The sequence below is a fragment of the Aulostomus chinensis genome, chromosome 12 (assembly GCF_037954235.1).
Source record: "Aulostomus chinensis isolate RoL2024-O1b breed Wild chromosome 12, RoL_Achi_v1.0, whole genome shotgun sequence".
NCBI classification, from domain to species: Eukaryota; Metazoa; Chordata; class Actinopteri; order Syngnathiformes; family Aulostomidae; genus Aulostomus; species Aulostomus chinensis.
The window spans coordinates 15183765-15203620 of record NC_141331.1 but is presented as its reverse complement, the minus strand read 5'-3'; the positions used below and the strand labels follow the sequence as shown (position 1 = coordinate 15203620).

The 19856-nt window shown below is 42.0% G+C and overlaps 1 protein-coding gene across 2 annotated transcripts in view; it reads left to right on the top strand.

Moving 5' to 3' along the window:
- Positions 1-213: 213 nt before the first annotated feature.
- Positions 214-19856, top strand: part of st6gal2a (ST6 beta-galactosamide alpha-2,6-sialyltranferase 2a) — a 49454-nt gene continuing 29811 nt past the window's right edge. The window contains exon 1 of one of the 2 annotated variants that reach the window (XM_086220384.1): positions 214-465. The gene's annotated coding sequence lies outside the window, so the exon portion shown is untranslated. Of the gene's footprint in view, positions 466-5148; positions 5285-19856 lie in introns of those variants that run through there. The other variant, XM_086220386.1, reaches the window with a different exon arrangement.

Genomic DNA, 19856 nt, shown 5'->3' with positions numbered 1-19856 from the left:
AAACATTCATGGTGGTCAGCGAATCCGTGGGAGTTTGTAAGGACACAGAAGAAGCTCTCAGTTCTCTCCGTATAGACCTGGACGAGGCTGAGAAAATGTACTAAATTCAAACGAAAGCTACCTTTGCCTCCTCGGTCATTACCCCCCCCCCCCCCCCAGGCCAACCAGCCACCTCAGTGCCCGCCCGAATGTAAAAAAAAAATCACTCCCTAGCTCCGCCCCTTCAACTCAGATGTGGATGCGAGGAGGAAAAAAAAAGAGAGAAAAAAAGGCCAGCAGCAACTATGTGACAGACAACACAGCCCCTCCGCTCCACTCCTCTCCTCTGTAGTAGTAGGCATCTGCACACCGGACCCGCGGACACACACAGCCGCCTGCTTCTAGTGCAACAAGGCGACCGGGAGGGAAATGGGCCACCGGGCAGCTTCGGCGGCAGCATCCAGCGAGGAGCGACACAGTTTCTAGGTAAGGAGGCTTTGTTCGCCATCCGCTGCATCGGCTGCTTCTTCCCTGCGCTTTGTGCGGGATCCGCGCAGTGGAGGATTGTACATGCATCGATGCTGAAGCACCGTTCGGCTGCAGATGAAACTGTGATTAGAAATTAAATGATGAAGCTCATTGATAGGGAGGCGCGACGCGGCTGGGGAAGGTGTTTAGAATAAACACGAGGAGGCTTATTGACACATGCAGCTGAGTAGTAGTAGTGGTGGTGCTGCACACTTGATTAGTCCTATGTATTATCAAATATATATATATTTTTTGCACACTGAACCAGGCCCTCTGTTCTCAAGTTGAGAAGAAGATGCAAAGCTTTATTGTTCCCTAAAAGCTTCATGAACATGCTCGGACTCAAACACACCAGAGGCCAGCCAGGGAGCTCCAGGGAAGGCAGGCACCATGAATACACTCTTTATTTGGTCAATTCTGACATTATATTTATATTTGATGAGGAAGCATTCATGGAGTTACATGCTGCTCTGGTGAAAGTTTATTTCACTCTCCACATTTGTTCCATCAGGACTCCATGTACCGACTTTTCACCTGTGTGCCTTTAACGCACAAGCGTTAACTTCCCCAATCACATTATGCAAATGAAGCGGGTGAAATCACTCAACAGCTGACGAAAACACGCAAGTGTCAAGTGTTTTTCGTGACTGTGTCCCTTTTTGAAGCGTTTGTTTCGAACTTGTGGTTTCTCACTCTGCCCTGTCAAGACTTTTCTGAAGTGATCACCTTTTTGAACAACAGCACAGGTGGAGAGCAGGCAGTCACGCTGAAACTAACCACAACGCTGTGTGTGTGTGGATTGTGTTTGATGCAGGGTCATGCCTAGGGCAAGGACCACCGTATGATAGGTATCACCTTACCTGGGTCCTGATGTAGTTGTATCACAATGTTGATACGATACATATTGGGATGCTTTATATCGTCTAGCAAATAAGTCCAAATTGAAAGTACAGCTTTCTGTGTACCACTGGTGTACTCCAATAATTCACATTTCCTAATTCAATGAACAATTTGTGTCAAAGCTATTTCACGGAAAATTTCCCTTCCAGTAGATCAGAATGAAATTAGCCCAGTTGCCGAAAACGTTAAAAGCGGCTGCCAGAACACGCATCGGTTATGATGTGTTTTATTCTGGTATATTGCGATATGGTATTTATACTGGGGCCTGGTATATTCTTACACCATATTGAAAAAAAAAGTGATATATTGTACTATCAGGATTTTTGCATGGAGCTATAAGAGACCCTCCTTGTGGAGAAAATGCACCCAAAAAGAAAAAAAAAAAGCAGGAAAGGATCCATTTGTGACTGCAGCTGCTGAATAATAATGTGTGTTTGGAGAGTTTCCTGCTGCCAGGCCAAAAGTTGTGGATATTGTTTTGAACCTCTGGGGTAGAGATGAAAGAGTGTGTGCATATTCTATAAAAGCAGCCAAATGAGTTGTCTTCTTCTTGTCAGGACGCTTTCTTTCATAATTGTCTAGCTTGAGTTGCAGCCACGCACTCATAATGATGCATTAAGAACGTGCTAATGGACACCTTGTAAATGCACACACACTAGTCTGTAAAAGTCTCGCAACTGTTCTGCAACATCTGCACAAGTATTGCTTTCACACATCCTAATTACTGCTGCACGCTGGCTGGCACCTCTGTGTGTCTGCAGCTGGATATTTATTGTCTGGAATGGGTCGCCCTCCCTCTGAGTACAGGTGTGTAGGCGCGATTGTACACACTAACGATATTCCTCTTAAGTCCCTCCATCACAAACCAGCGAACAGCAGCCCTGCAGCCATTTCCTCACACAAACTCATATTTTCCCCACCAACCTAATCAAAATGTTGCTTCACAGCAGAGTTGCTGACATTTTGCTTGGCGTGTTGGTGGTCTTGAGTATTGTTCCATAATGGATTCTCCAAAAGTCACCAATGACTCATGGAGTGTGTGGCTTTGCCAGCGTACTGAGTCTCATCACGCTGTATGTTCATGTTGCGTCTGTGCTAACAGCTAGCTCGGGTAAACAAGAATGAGACGCAGACATCAGATTTGAACCCTCCGAACTGTCACCCTCAGAAAGCGTGCACCTGCACAAACACACAGTAGGCATTTTTATTAGCATGAGCAACGGATATTTTAGTGCTCAACGTACACTGTGAACACGGCCTTTTCCTTGATTTACACAAGCAGACAAATCAGCGGTGGATTCATTTGTGTGGGGCCTTGTTTGATCTTTGAGAACTGCAACAAAGTGACGGTGAATATTAAAAACTGGGACCTTTTTTATTGTGTTTTTTTCCCCCCAATTGTTTGCTGAGACTCGAGACACCGAGCTTGAAAGCGCAGCAATCATCTGATCACTGTAGCATCAAAGCAGTCATCAGCTGCATGAAAACACTGAATTTGTATTCTCACTGTTTGCTGAAATATTTCATTCTAAAAGTGGGTTGCATTCGCGGTATCAGGAATCAACAACACACAAATTACTTTTTCATGAGAATTTCGTGGGTCCGATGTGCACAGTCCTGCTGGAAGCCAGCATCACCACAGCAGAGAAGAAGAGATTCTCCCAATCGTGGCTTCATTTCACAAATAAAGACATAAAATGATCTTTTCAAGTATATTTTTCCATCTCGCTCCGAATAAGATATAAGGAATGCAATATGGATGAGTGCTTTAGTTTCTGGTAGGCTAAGAGGGGAGAATTAATATTCTATCAAGTTAATATCAGTAGTGCCACGCAGGCAGCCAGTGACTTTTTGCTCCTCTGAGCTGGCTACTGAACTCGATCACCTGAGCTCAGGACCAGCAAAGCCCAGTCAAGCTCATGTCCAAGAGTGAAAATGTAACCGCACAGTGTAAATGTGCAGTGACGAGATGTTTACCTACTTTCTCAACAGTAGAAAGAGCAGAATTTCAGCAGTTAAACCTCACCTGCCTTCCTAGGTCTTGTCCAGGATCAGTGGACACGTAGCTGCAGTTTGTTTTTTTTAACCAGGAAGATGAACCTGCTATATTGTATGTAGATGAGATGGTTGCAGATGGAGCAGATTCTCTCCGCTGCATTGAAACAGATGATAAACCAGCTCTTTTGATGCTTAAATCCTGTGTAAGTTGACTCTCTCTATACAGACTTAAATCAGGAATCAATAATATCACTGATATCAACCAAATCTTATCAATTCCATCCTTTGGCAGCTGACTCTGAACAAGCAATATAGAATACAACATTTGTTGTTGTTGTTGTTGTTGTTGAGAATTGAGTCCAGGACAGAAATGGTCTCACTCCTACATCAAGGACGTCTGTCGCACCCTCTAAACTCTCTCACTCTCACTCTCACACACACATACACAAAGAGTATTAAACATATCCCTTTAGGATGCAGACTCTCTGTCTCTGATAGACATGTGGTTCAGTTGATTCATTTACTAGCAGCTGCATCTTTGCTGTCCCGAGGCGACTCAGAACAGTCGAGCTGCTCAAACCGTAACATGATTGACGTAACAAAGTTAGAAATGCTCCATTGACAACTGGACGCTTTGAGTGTCTTATTTCAAAATCAATTGATATTGATGGAGAAATGTGGGTTAACCTCATCCTTTGAAATGCCTCTCGCTTCATCCAACAGACAGAACCTTCACATGAGGCTAATTTTACAGTAGGTTGACACAAGAGGTTAATTTTTACCTGCTCTAGACTGTGCAGGCGGCGACACATTGGTGAGGAGAGGGCAGGGCACTCTGGGAAGGTGGAGGTGTAATTTCAGATGCTTGCTAACTGAGCTGAGTGGCAGTTATCTGAGCTCAGCCTTCAAAGACTGGAGTCATCCAGACCAGCTGTGCCCCTCACTCCTGGCTGAGGGCAGGACTCTCCATGAGAAACACATGGCCGTCCTGGGCATTTAGCCGTCCTCACCAGACTGTAAACTTCCTACGAGATGTTTTGTAGGCTCTCATTTGTGTGTCCTGATATATGTTTATCTTATTTTTCAGCTTCTTATGCGGGAACAAGAGCAGTTTATTTTGGCATGGCTTTCATAGATGCGCTACAATTCTCTCTAATAGGCAGCTAATCTTAGTCCATGTTTAGAGGGAAGTGTCCAGAGTTCAGACAGATTATATAGAGAGGTTAAGCTGACTGAAAATGGCTGTAAAGCTGGACATTAGTGGCGCTTGTTCTCTGGATAATCAGACGGGATTTTTTTCCTCTAATACAACTGCCAGTGTGTGAAATGCTGATATGACCAAATCCTGTCAGCAACTCGTGTAAAGCAGTAGAATGTGTGTCAACCAGGGGGACTTAATCTGGGATTGACTGATCAGACACAACAACTACATTCAAGGAATTTTACTATAAAATAAAGATTGTACCTATTTGTCAAAATACACAAGAAACACAAGAAATTTCCTTTAAGTATTCATTGATTAGTGTCAGGACCCTTTAGGTTTGTTAAGTGTTGGGTTCTGTTCGATCTTGTCTCTTGTTTATTTCCTGTTTTATTTTGGTGAGCTGTCTATGTCATTTCTCTCTTCCTGTCAAGTTTCCTGTTTGTGATTACCTTGACACCTCTCACCTGTGTTTCACTGTCTCCCCACCCCTGGTGTTCTGAAGCTGTGCTCTTCCTCCTTTCTCTGCCAGATCATTTGGTCTGTGTCAGTGAGCGTATGCACCATTTCCTTGTGGTTTCCTTGACCTTTTGAGATTTTGATCCAGTTTTATTTTGATTTAGCTCAGGGTTTTTGATACCTCTGCATGTGAGGACCGATCTCCTGGTTTCGACTCTGGTAATAAACGGATTTGCCCTCTTGCCACTCGTTTGTCTGTGCCTCTGCTTTGTGAATCCTCCTGCTCTGACTGTCAAAATTGGCTGCCTGAATTGGATGATTTATTAATCATTTGGAGTTAAATTTCTAAACCTTTGATTCTGTCTTCTTAAAGTGATACTACTCCCAAAGAGCGTATTTTGCCTTTCAACCACTCATAAATGTTTATTGTGCGGTGTGTTGAGCTCACAAAGACCTTTTATTGTTCCTCCTGCATTACTTCCCTGTGGTGTCAGAATGCAGAAAGAGCCAGTCACATCTGTTTAGTTTGAAGGTTACTGCGAATCGTCAACAGCTAAAGCAATAAAACAACAGCAACCCCCCAAATGGACTTGGTTTAGCTCTGAGTATACTGCTGGGTAAAGGAGATGTAAGGATGTGGATCATATCGGAGGATGTGCTTGGTAGCTTGTAAACAGACATTTTTGGACAGTTCTGCTGTTGTTAGCTTCATGCTAAATGTACATGGCTGGCTCTTTCTGCATTCCGAGCCATGAAGAATGGATGCTTTATGATCTTAATATGCCTGTTTTTCAATACTTGGAATGAAAAAAAGATTGTGTGTGAGGTATTGCTTCAGAGGAGGGCGGTGGCCTGGTTCAGAGGTAGAGTGGCTGTCTAGGAATTGAAGGGTCACTGGTTCAATCCTCACTTCCCCCAGCGACCATGTTGAAGTACCCTTGAGAAAGATACTGAAACCCTAACTGGTCCTGATGACCCTGCGGTGGACTGGCAACCCGTCCAGGGTGAACCCGGCCTCTTGCCCAATGTCCGCTGGGCTAGGCTCCAACCCCCCCATGACCCTTCACTGATAAGCGGTACAGAAAATGGAAGATGGATGGTATTGCCTCAGAAGCAAATGTCTTCAGTGGGAAACATTTTACAGATGAAAGTCAATTAATCAAGAAAATAATACATTAATTGTCAGTTGCAGCTCCAAAGCATTCCTAATTATTTATAATTTGTGAGTGGGAGAAAGTAGCATTCACTTATTTCTATCAGTAAAGCAACAAAAGTTCTCTTCGGAGTGCACATATTAATTAAAATAAGTGCACCAGTTTGCATCACTTTAAACATCTTTGCATATTATCCAATAAGATTTATTGAAATTTAGTTTTTCTTAGAGCCCCTGTGCCTTTTTATTATTTAGAAATATGACCAATAACTTGATCAAAGCTGTTTCTGTCTCATCTCTGCTGTTGTCAGCGGCCAGTCCTCTTCTTCCTCCTCCTCTTCGCCAAATCTCACACTAGCACAAACAAAGCTTTAGGCTGCTGTAGCGGCCGAGGCGTGTCTGGGCAAGTCTTACAGTTTGTGATGGAGGAGCCACAGCTACATGTTTAAGGTTGAATGGAAAAGCCCAGGCTTGGTTTTATTTGATCTCTTGTCCGATATTGCAAATTTTTTGCACTACAAAGGACCTGATGAAACGGCTTCTCTGTAAAAGGACCAAGAGTCTGTTTGAAGTTGAAAAAGAAACGGCATAAACAAGGTTAACGTATGATTTGCAGTCTGTTTTAAAGTGGAGCTGAAGTGAAAATTGCCTTTTTAACCATTTTGATTCATCACTTGGTTAATATATTCAACTATATGACTAAGAATATTCTAACTAATATCATTAGAAATACTAAAAAAGTTCAGATTATGTAATATACAATTTTTTTCTTCCCAGAAAACAAAACGTAGACTCACAGGGGTGGGGTCACTTAAATGTCACTGAGTCTCCCTAATATCTAATTTGCCCCCTGGGGTGGGTCGTGGGTCCGTGCCCCCCCCCCCCCCCCATGTTGGATAATAATCATTTGTTTGAGTACCCCATTAATAAAACTCTAGCTTCAGACATTTAGCACACAACTGCTTCATGCGTCATGAGACATCCGTGAGAAACCCAGTCAAGCTGGACCACACTCTGTATTACATTCAGTATGATTACATCATTTATTTTAGCTTCACTTGTCTTGAGTTGCGCTGTTTCCTCAAATCTCGCTGCATTGCCAAGAAATCATACTGAAATGTACTGACAGTTCCTTCATATCTGATGTGTTGGATGGTTGACCACACATCCAGATGTGTGTCAGTCTGACGTCAGAGATGCACATCTCTACTATCAGCGGAATTTAATTAAAAAAGAACCTGAGGCCGAGCGGCGATCAATTAATTAAACAATCCATTCAAGGCTAAAACAAAATGTAAACAAATCTATAAATCATTTGATATCATCGGCTGAGCTCAAGTGAATCAATAGGTGAAGCAAAGTCAGAGCTTAATTCAAACCAGTTGCTATTGATCTGAATTAATTGAAGCATCTGGATCAGAACTAATAAAGTGATGGGTTCAAGGCACAAATAATGCTAAACTGAAGTTACTAGCCAATGGCTAAATGGCTTCCTGCATCATGTAGAGAAGAGCAATTGAAGTATCGGGAAAGACACAAGATAAATGACAAAATGTAAAATTAAGGTTTGTATTTGATAATTGAAAAGAAGCAAAGATTTGGCATCAATAGAAAAATTTCCTTAACAATTGGAAGTTTAATTTGTTTCCAACCAATTCTCAGAGTGAGTCAGTGTCCCAGTAATTGAAGAAGCCACCTCTTGTTTAGTTTGTACGGGATTCTTTCTGAATAGGGTCTGAATTTGGGCTTTTCAATTATCATGTTGAGCTTAACTCTTAAATATTCCCAAATAGGAATACTACCCTCAACTTGTATAGCTTCTGGGTCTTATATTGGATTCCTGGTGTGGTTGAATGGCCTAATCGAGCTCTAACTGTGTGTGTAAAGCCACCGAACGAACAGAACTGCAAACCAGGCATGAAGCAAATAATAGCTGCTTTTAAAGTTTGTATTTCCTGTGAATCTTCACTGAGGGTCTGCGCTGATGTGAGAGGGGTGACGAGTCTGATCGTACAAGCTTGTTAAATCCATTCAGGCTGCACAAGAAAAGGGAACGAATGGTGACATCAAGTTTAAGTGGACTTTCTCTACTTCATCACATCAAAGACTTGCTCACTGTGGATGTCGGCGCGCCCAGCTGTATTTACGGGCCCTAATGTGAGGTGGTGTAGAGCTCTTTTTTCCTTCATAGGACCTTGCTGTTGGCAGGCTTTATTGGAGAGGGCCCTGTGCTCAGTGAAAGCCTGTCATCAGGAACGGCTGTCCTTTGTGATTTATCAGAGGAAGATATGCTTACAAGGTCAATGCAGGATGATGCAACTCCTCCTTTATTTATTTTATATATATATATATATATATATATATATGATTTACTTTTCTCCTTGAAGTGGATGTTTCTTCTTTGCATCTGAGCCTTTTTTTGTGATTTTGACTTGTTGCCTGGTGGCTGATGATGGCTTTCTCCTCTCTGTTAACCTCTGACTCATTCCAAGTGAGTTGTTTCCTCTCAAGGGTTGAATAAGAAGGGGCGATTTTAAATGAAACATGCCCTCCGCTCTCATAATTACAGGTGCATGATCACTTCACATGGTGCTCCGGTAGAAAGAGAGGGGCTAATTGGTAGTGCTGTGACCTTGTGTGTGTGTGTGTGTGTGTGTGTTCAGGGGCTTGCACTAAGAAGACGGATTTGCGGGATAGTGAGGTAACTTTAGGTTTAATCCTGGGTTTTCATTCAAAGACGGTTTCAACAAGGGAATATCACCATGGTAACATGTGCTTTGGGTTATATTATAGGTAACAGATTAAAATGTATAAAAGTACCAATCTCTCATCTTCCATGATCCATTGGGAGTCAAGCTTTATTTCTCTAATACCCTTCAAAAAAACCCTGAAATTTACGAGTGCAAACACTGCACACACACACACACACACACACACTAAAGTAGCAAAGAAGAAACATCGTTCAGTCAGATCAGGCAAAAAAAAAAATAGATAAATGAAAAGAAAACATGCTCTTTAACATTCTTAAATGCAGCCGAAATAAATACACGATTTACCAAAAAACTGTTTAAATGGATCATATTAAATAAAATAAAAAATTCAGCCTAATCCAGAGACTGAGTAAAAGCCTTGTACTTGCAGGCCTATTACAATCAGTAAGTTTAACTTGCGTATTCATGTGTATTCTCCATTTGCTGTAAAGGTTGTGTAACACTACCAGGATATTGCAGCAGAAAGAATAATGCTAATATTGACCTTCACAACTGAAGAATACACCTAAGGGTGTCTGTCCTGGCCTGGGCTACTTTCATTGTTTCTTTTGGCCTATATTATGGATTTGTCATATTTGTGGAGGGTTTATTCTATATAAGTGACATGAGCAGCTTTAGACCACTCCCTGTTTGCGACTGATTATCCGTCCCTTTTATCTACACAGTCGATCTGGAACACCTTCACGTGTTGATAACCTCCCTGTACCTACGTGATTTTTAAGTCGGCTGACCAAACATGTCCTGCGAGTCTTGAACCCGCTTTGGCGGGGCCTCAGTGTTGTGATGATGTGGATGTAGATTCAGCATTTGAGGCCAGTCACCCCAAGTCGGATGTGTGGATCAGGTGTGAACTCTCTACAGCAGATGGGGTATGACAGGTGTTTGAGTGAGAGACTTCCGCCCCCCTGCACTCCTCAGCCATTACTGGGGGTGTAGTCGCTTCTTCAGAGAAAGATTAATGGGTTTGAAAGCACGTTTCCTTTGCAGAAATAGATGTTTTTTTTCTCTCTCGTGCAGATATAATCGCTAGTGTGGTTAAAGGAGGACAGTGGGGGTGTGGTATGGTGGTGGGGGTGGGGGGGGGGGGCAGGACAGACTTAATCTGCCTCAGTGCAATCAGTTTCTAATGGGGTTAGTGCTTTTTGGTCTGACCTTGCTAGACCTGGTGTTGCAGCCTTGTGAAGCCTGTCCTAGTGAGTCTGGTCCTGCTGCTGCCAGGAGAGAATATCTTGCTTAGGTCAGTTGTTTGTATCGGGTGAAGAGGAGAAAGAAGGAAGGAAGGAAGGAAGGAGGGTAGGAAGGAATGTTGTGGTCACCAACTGACACTCACACAATGATGACAAGCGCTGCTTGATTATGATAAAGTCTTAACAATGATCAGGGCTGAGCAATACCACTTCAAATTAATATCATTTCAAACTTTTCCTTGATGATTTTGTACACTTTTTTTAACACTGATTACATTGCTCTGTAGTGTGTATATCCCAAACTTTTAAAGTGGAAGTATTAACCAAATTAGGCATAAGGAGCAAGAGATCCTAAATGCTAGTCGATCCCTTTCATGATTAATTTGGTCAAAATTGGCAATGTAATTATTACACTATGACTCACTGAGAAAATATGCATTTATTAAACTTTTATCAGAAGATTTCCTTAAACTTAAGTATGATAATCTAGGGATGCACAATAGTATCGGCACGTCATCAGTATTGGCAGGTTTTAAAAATATTTTTTCAGTCGTATCAGTGTCAGTCTGAGTACTGATATTAATAGTGGCCCAGCAAATCTAGATACATTTCTTGATTTTTGCTGGATACTCTGGCAGCACAGTGGTCAGCACTGTCGCCTCATAGCAAGAAGGTTCTGGGTCCGAGTCCCGGCTCCAGCACAGGATCTTCCTGTGTGAGTCTCCATGTTCTCCCTGTTCCTGTGTGGGTTCTCTCTGGTACTCCAGCTTCCTCCCACAGTCCAAAGACATCAAGAGGGGACGAGGCTGATTGATACTCTAAGTTGACCGTAGGTGTGACTGTGAGTGTGAATGGTTTCTGTCTCTATGTGTTGGCCCTGTGATGGACTGGTGACCTGTCCAGGGTGAACCCTGCCTCTCGCCCAAAGGCTGCTGGGATAGGCTCCAGCCCCCCAGGACCCTTAACAGGATAAGCTGAAGAAAATGGATGGATGTTGGATACTGTTATTTCTGATAAAGTAACAATAAGAAACGGGCTTTTCCAAAGGTGTTTGAAATACAGAAGTCACGTAAACTCTTTGAACTTGAACTTGTCTTCGTGTTTTTCAGTCAGAACAAAATGTTAATTTCATAGAATGTTATTTTTATACAGACAATATTGGCATCACTTAAATCTGTTGTAAATCATCAGCATTTCCGCTAAAAAAACACATCCTAATATCAAGCACCCCCAGGATAATACAGTGCAAAATTAGCTTAATGAATATTATATGAACAAACACATGTTGTGTTATCTTCTTTTGAAAAAGACAGCACAATTACGGATGGGGCCAAAACAAAGAGATGCCCTGAAATATGAACACAAGTTGACACGAGCAATATTATCAAAAGTTTATTTCACTGGTAATGTGTTAATGACGTTGCAAGCCACAGTTTAAATGGAAAATTAGATGTTTTGAACAACTCAGCCTTAGCGTGAATTAGCCGCATAGTCGTGTGATAATCTCAAAAATCAACTTCTCTGAAACAGATTCGATAAAATATTCCTAACGCCCGTGAAGGGAGGATTTATAGTTGTTGGATTATTAGGTTTATCTAGGTGTACCTAATAAATTGGCTTATGATTTCTAAAGGCAGGATTTAAAGTTCTGATTTTCGAGCCAATGAATAATTCTTGCCTGAGAGAAAGCAAACATACTATAAGTAAACAAGGATATGAGCTTCTTTATTTATGCTTATGTGTATGTATGCGTCAGTCCTTTCTGCTTTCATCCTCGCTGGCCCGAAAACTAAGAGAGAGAGGGGGAGAGCGAGAGAGAGAGAATATTGGATGAAACAGTGCTTGATTGCTCTATACAAGATATTGAATGTGATGTTCCTGTTTCCATCTGCTCATTTATACGAGCGTAGGTAGCCAGCCGTTGAGTCTACAGGCTATTCTTAACAGCTGCACTTTGTGGTCTCAAGATGTGGTGAAGTGCAGTGGACCCTTAAGAGAGATGGGACGCTGGCAGTATAATTACACAGGGTAAAGTTTAATGTCCTGCACGGTAATAACCTCATTGCCTTCTGAGGCTAAAGCAGGGTGGATCTGTTTCAGGGGATTCATTAAGGGATGAGACGGAGACGGGGTTCATTTAGCCTCCGCTCATGTTCTTCTTTGTTGGTCCACATTCGGTTCAGAACTTCAGTAACTTTTGATGTCCCTGATCCGGTGTGTTCGTCTTAGCCTAATTTCTATGGTCTGATCATCTCTGATCATAATCTGGTACAATACAGGGTACAGTGAATATTATGCCTTGTATCAGCTCAGATTGAAATTAAAGCATTCCCTGAAAATGGTACAAGATCAGTACTTCTGTGTTAATGTCAATTTTGTTAGTGGTATTCCCTTGGTGAATATTATTTTAGGATTATGGTCTTGCTTTATCTAACAGGAGTTTTTAAGGAGGGTTAGAACTACAGATATCAGCTAAAATTCGCTGTTTTGACAAGACGGTTAATCCCTCCGTGTGCCGTCGGTCTCATGCAGCAGTTCATCTGACACTCTGACATCAATATACTGCGGTACTGATGGAGGGATGTTATATGTTTATATGTGTGCACATATATGTGTGTGTGTAATGTGGGTAAATATTCTAGCTCGAACTATGCTCCAAACACTGCATTAGTTTACCGAAATTAAGCCTGTAAAAGCAGAACGAGTCAACCCTTCAATACATATCCTGGTCATCAAAAAGATTCTGAGACAATATCTGGTGTAATATCACAATTTCTGTATTAAAATGATATATTTCCCAGCCCTATAATAGTGGGGCCATGACACAATGTCGATTCATAAATAAAACCGTATACACACAAATTCGTAATTGCGTTATTTTAGTTAAATGTATGAAGCTGTTCAGAGGTGTTTTATATTTATAAAATGATTAATGATTTGCACACATATGGACTCTCACTCAAGCTCTTGGTGTTTCTCCTCCTGTCATTGCAGTTCCACTATTGGTATATTAGCACCATTTAATAATTATTTGCACTTTTTCAATAAACTGCACTTATTTTTCCATGTGTTTATTTTGGGATTCAATCTTTTTTTTTCTTCTTTTAGCTGGTAAAACAATTTTTCTCCAATAATGTCGTCTCACTTTCATGATATTTATTCTGACCTTTTAATCAGCCGGCAGCCAAAAAGCGGAGTGTGACCTAAGCTATGTACATGCTGATCTTTGTTCTTTTAATGAATACCAGTATCTGTATAGCTTATGCATGTTGTATGTGCAAAGAGTTTCTACCTAATTTGTCACTTCAATGGATCCAATTTTTTTATTGTCTATGCAGCAGAAAAATGAATGTAGAATTTTTTTCACCTCTTTGGTTTTGGATTCAGGCAACTAAAACATAATTAGGTTTCCACAACCGGGCTAAAGCAGTGAGTGTTGAGAGTTCAGTGAGTATATGGGATGCGTCAGCTGAACATGTCTTCAGAGTAAAGGGTCCGTGCTTGTTCCGGATGGGCTCGCTCACAGCTTCAAAACATGTTCCTGCATCCCACTGCCTCCCTGATCTCATTGCAGGAATTTGGTATTTTGCATGACTGTGCGGTACAGATGTGATGATGAATCGTCTAAATGGGCGTGATTGTCAGTTTCTAAACTTTACAAAGAAATGATTGGACGCGGCCGCGTGGGTTTACGTGGTTTCAGAAGGTTATTTAAGGTGCTCCCCACAACCCAGCATTTTCTCCTTTTTAATCTAACCGTGCCGTGCTTCAGCCACCGGCGCGGTTCATTTGGGTGCTTGTAAAAGCAGTAATTGTGCCAAAACAACCGGTGCCAGACCAACTCTCAGAGATGTTCCCGGCTCATTCCTGAGTGAAACCTTGAGCAGTTTGATTGCAGTGACAAACACAATCTGACCCAATTACAGGAAGTGAATTATAATGCAGCAGTTCAGATGTAAACAGAACGACTGGGAGACAACTGACTTTGGCTAATGAAATGTTTGACAAATTCAAAAGACTTCTGCCTGACTACGATGCTCTGCTCCGCTGTACCCACCCTTCAGAGTGTCTTTTATTTGGTCCACTTGAATGTGTGCGCCGTGAAGTCCAAACTAGACAAGAGGGAAACATTAAAAAAGAAAAAAAATAGAACACCTGCTAATATCTGGCATTCGTCTACAGTAGGAACAGCTTTAATCAGAGACAAAGGTGTTTTAACGGCTCCAGCTCAGATCAGCATTGATAGGAACACAAAACCTGGGGGGATGTGGGAATTTGTGGCCACTTTCCATTGCTTCCTATCTTTGACCCACATACGATCTGAGCGCTCTACTATCAACAACATATGCACGAGCGATGACAGCTTGTCTCATCTGTTCTTTGACATTTTGAGGGAGGGTTTTCCCAGGTTTGAAGGAGCTGAATGTAAACGAGTTTTGGCGGTATGAATGTGCAATTCAGATTCAGACAATTCAAACGGACTCTAGTTGTGAAAGCTCCCTCAGACAAGTGGGAAGGACTTTCTCTGAAGCATTGACATGTGCTTCGACCCTCAGTTATTGAATTTGATTGTCCGGATCCAGAACAACTCCACTAGAGCTCTAGTTCATAAATAAACTCTGGCCACCAGAAGAGGAGTCGCATACACCCACCCAGCATCCACTCTGCCTCAACCTACACCCTCTGTCTAAATATATGCCTCCCCCTTGACACCCCCCTCCACACACACACACACACACACACACTGGAAAATCTGTTTCTCTCACTTTTCATACATGAGAACATGCTGTATTTGCATTCATGTTCAAATTCCCTGGAGACTGGAAGTCTCATATATTCGCGTCTCTTGTGACCACACAGTTCACGCTCGTATCCGTGCGTTCATGAGTGGGCCGGGTCTGGTTGCCTTTATTTTAACCTCGTAGGGATGTATTAGTTTGTAGCTGCTCAAGCTGCTGTGAGGTGAATATTAAAGGAAAATGGCTTTATTTTTATAGATGGAGAGCAGCTCCACTCTTGAGGGCTCAATATTTTATGAGGAACAAGATCTTTGGTCACTCTTTCATTTGACAGAATGTGCACGCTTACATCCAGTATGTATGCAGTCTGCAGAAAAGAGGGGGACAGCGTGTACTCTTGTAGAAACAGCCCGGACAGTTTTTAGGCCTAAATGTCTCAGCTATATTCTGATCTCTTTGTAAGACTCGTTTTCTCCTTTGGATGCTTGTGTTAACGCCACTTATTCATGCGCTCACTGGGAATTAACTAATGTAGAGGTCCTACGAATTGCTGATGGTTGCAGTTACTTATTGGGTTTACATGCACAACTGCAGTCAAGCTGTAGCTTTAGCTCAATCAGGCTGTTTAACTGGACTACTGTCTTAGTCCCAGTATGCATGAAAGGTTAAGAAGCCATTTATTTTGCATTTTATTATGCCAATCTGCTTAGGGGGCCGGCTGAGGCGTGTAGATGGTGGTAATGAAACCGCATTATCAAGGTGTGTTAGTCCAGTTAAGAGAAGTATAAATAGTACAATTTCAGTCAGACTAACATGTTAACTTTGTATTTTAAAAATCCAGTTCTGGTTGGGCTTTTTCTAACGTCACAGAATGACTGAATCAGATCAACACACGGCGACCTAATGGAACGTCAGCCTTCAGTAGTCACTTGCTATGATATGATGCTGCGTTAAAATTCGGTAGCTGCTAAAGGTAGCACCGGAACGACTTTTACAACATATCTAGCCAGCTGCTCCTGAAAACACAATCAAACCAGGTGCTCCTGCAAATGTGAATGCACCTGTATTCTGACAGCTGGCAGGACAGACAGCGTCTTGAAAGCGAATCGGGAAAAAAAGCAACATCGAGCCACAATGTAAGGCCAGCTCATCAAACCACTTCAAACCCCACACTGCCTTTCATTGAGTTCCCAGCAACGCACCTGCCAAATATGATATATATTAGACCAACAGCTGTCAGAGACGCCTGTCTTGAAAGCAACATGTCTGTTCATGAAATGTTTTTACAGCTGTTGAACAACAGAAAACACAGATGTGGAGAGACTATAATGTCCACTGCAGTTGCGGTCTCTTATCTCGCATGTTAAAGAGAGCTGCACAGTTTTCACACCCTGGAATGCAGCAAGTGTTGCATATAGCAGAGTAACTCACTGTGTTTTACTATCATTAGTATTTGCAAGACAATTAATCTGTGATACGTCAGCACATCTGTCTAACTGAAGAGGAAAAAAAAAAACATCCAAAAAGGCCAGAAGCAAGACTAATGGATTTATTCCAAGTATTGTTGTCAGTTTCACAGTTTAAAAACTGGGGTGAAACAATGTGCCTGTTTAACACATTTGTTCGAGAAACAACGGTAAGCCAAATGGCTACAGGGGAATAATAACACCAGGAGTTTTATTAAAAACATCAATATTTGGCGCCAGTGTATCAATATCCTATTGCAAGAGGAAGAAGTGCAATATATAGCAGTATTGATATTTAGTTGTGTGTGCTGGCACTTCTCCGCCCTGGTTCCTCACTACAGGATGTAGTAAAGCGAATTGACGAATGTTCAGTGAGATGGTGTGCTGCTGTATTCCCTCGTAGGCTGTCAAATAGTGGCTGCACTCACCCCCGGCTATGCCTGCACGACAGACACAGAGAATATTCCAGCAGGCCGCAGCAGGGCATGCTGGGATTCAAGGGACGCTGTTGAATAGCCCATCGTGCTCCCGAAATCACCTGGAGTATCTCAGAGGCAGAGGGGATGGAACAGGTTCAAAAATTGAAAAAAGGAAATATACTTGCATGAATAGTCCCCATGTTTTACTCAGCTCACGTTCTATTTTTCCGTACCAGCCGGCCCAAAGAGATGCCAACTCATTATGTAAGATTAAAAGAGTTTTAGTTTAATCAATGCCAGTGGAAATGCTCACTTTTCCAGGAAAAACTGCAACTGGTACAGCTTGTGAAGTATTTTATAGATTGTGGTAAAATTATTGCATTTTTTTTTACAATTTTGTAAAAAAAAATAAAAAAAAATAAAAATGGTTAGACAAAAATAATGACCAGAATAGCCCAGCAACTAAAGTTATTCTTGGTTGCAGTTTTAATCTGTAGAACTTTTCAGTTGAAGCTTGTGAAATTGTAAAGAATGTTTTGTTGTTTTTGAAAGTGTTTTGGAGACACGTTGATTGAGGTTTATGGTCATTTCTATGGTTCTAATGTGTGCTGCTGCTGAGTTCTATTACCCGCACAGCCATGTAGGCTTTAATGTATTGTCTTATATTAGTGAGGGTAGACACAATCTACTTGTCTACACGAAGAAATAATGACAGTCCGTTTCAATACTACAGAAACAAACATTAAAGGGCCACTAATCTTATGTTACTACTGCTTGCGGTACACCTGTCAGAAATATCCATCAATCCATACAGCATTGCTATTTCAGGGTTGGAGAAAAACTCAGTATCCAGCTGCTCGCCATCAAAAACACACCCAACATTTATCAGGTAACACTGCCGAGCGCGGCCGTAAATAGACGGTTACACAGCAATGACATAATTTCTCTGGTTCCAGGATGACCAGTGTTTGTGCGTCTCTGATGCCAGCTGTAAAGTGATGAAGGCCCGTTGGACGTGACTCATGTCAGGGCTCAAATCCAGGACTTCCACAAGTACTGGAAAGTGACTCTGCAATGAACTTTTTCTCTTTTTCCAGCTGCATAAACACTGTATTACCAGCAGCCCCAGCTCTGAACAGAGAGTTGGCTGCTTGTAGGTTTTAGAGGTGAATTAGGTGATATCCTCGAGAATGCGTTGATTGCTCTTCATCCGTGAAGACCTCAGGAACTTGTCATCAGTTGGGAAAGTACCAAAAAACGTCCAACTTATTGTTTTAATAATGACTTAAGCATTCGTGGTTATCCTGTTAATTACTTAGATAATTAACGGACCATTTTTCTGCAAGGAAACGTGTTTATTTGCTTTCCAGCAAACGGTAAGATGAAGATGTTTGTACTGATACTGATTCCCTGGCTTTTCCAGTTTTTTTTGTTGTAGAATTGATGTTAAAAAAGTTGACAGTTTGTGTGATGTCACCCACTGATTTGAAGCTTTGTTTTCAGTGTTTTGGCCGTTGCCATCTTTGCTTTATGCAACCCTATTAGGACAAGATGGTGGAGCAGAGGAGAGAGTGGGTGGAGAGGAGAGAGGGGTGGGTCTGACCGAGGCTGGAGACAACTGTGTTGGCGCCCCCACCCGCCACGCCCTTTATCACGCTTTAAGCCTGAGAGTGCTTCTTCAACCGAAAGTGATTATTTATGGATGACTTGCTGTTAGATGTCTTGAATTTATGAAGAATCTTTTTCTTAAAGCCAGAATTCCAAATGCACCAGCCATGTACTTGTTGCTGGAAGCTACTGGAGACCAAAGATTAAAGGGAAGGAGAGGATTTTTCTTAGATTCAAACAAGCAGATATCACTTTGAGTGCATTGTGGATGGCTGACAACTAGTTAGCTTAGCACCAACTCCAGCCAACTCGAAAGTATTCAGCTACACAACTCCAATATAGTCCTTGTCTGCATTAAGAAAACTCGCGTTGTGTTTTAAATTCGCTATGACAATAAATTTGCTATGTTGCAAAAGTTATCTTAGAATCAGATACATGCCTGCAATCTCTTATGTAATAGAAAACTCAATATATTAGGGGGTGTAGTTTTGTTTTTGCTTTGATTTTTTTAACGTTGATGATGAAAATGTGAATTTATTTCAACCTTTGCAATGATCAAATAGTGTTACCAAAGTCTGAGGTGTGCGTGGGGCAGCTCGGGCTGACCTGAGGCTTGTAAGGTTGGAGTTGTCATCATCAGACACTTGCTCAAACATGTTCCCGCTCAGTTGTTTTTCACTTTCATTCTCCATGTTTGTCTATCATGCACAGCCACGTAATTTACATCTCGAGGGCAGACAGCCTGTGGACATTTTAGTCATCCCTCATCGAGAAGCCTTACACATCTCTTGCTCACATTTAGCTGGATGTGTTCTATGAGGCGTCTTTGTTCATCACAGTCTCCTGCAAATTCCCACTTAGTCATTTAGCGGCGCTTTGCTTTCTGGCATCATTTTTATTTCCATCTTTCCTGTTTTGTACTGTTTCTTTGTGTAACCCTCTCAAGACTAGCTCGGTCCTCCTCCCCCGCCTCTCCATCTGTGCCACGCATTTATGTTGTTTCGCCGCACTTTCTGAAGCACACATCCTGATTGCTGCCAGGTGAGGAGCTAGCGGCACACAGTCACGCGCACACACACACACACACACACATGCATGCGTGCGTGCGTGCACACATACACACAAACTGGTGCATACATGATGTGGCTCAGGGCACACACATACACACACACACACACACACGGTGGGCCTTTTGTGGTGCATTGGAGCGTATAGATGTCATTGCTATTTTGATAGTATACCTTTGAGCACTTGTGCCTCTTCCTCTGTCTTTGTGCGCCGAGCTGCGGTTGTTATTTCCAGGTGTTAACTGGCATATTTTCCACTGTGAAACATTTGACCCCAGAGTGGTAGACATGTTCAAACTGCTACACTGGAGATTACTGCCGAGCTTCTCATCCACCTCTCTATCGCCTTAAGGCCTTACCAAGTCATCAGATTTCGATGTG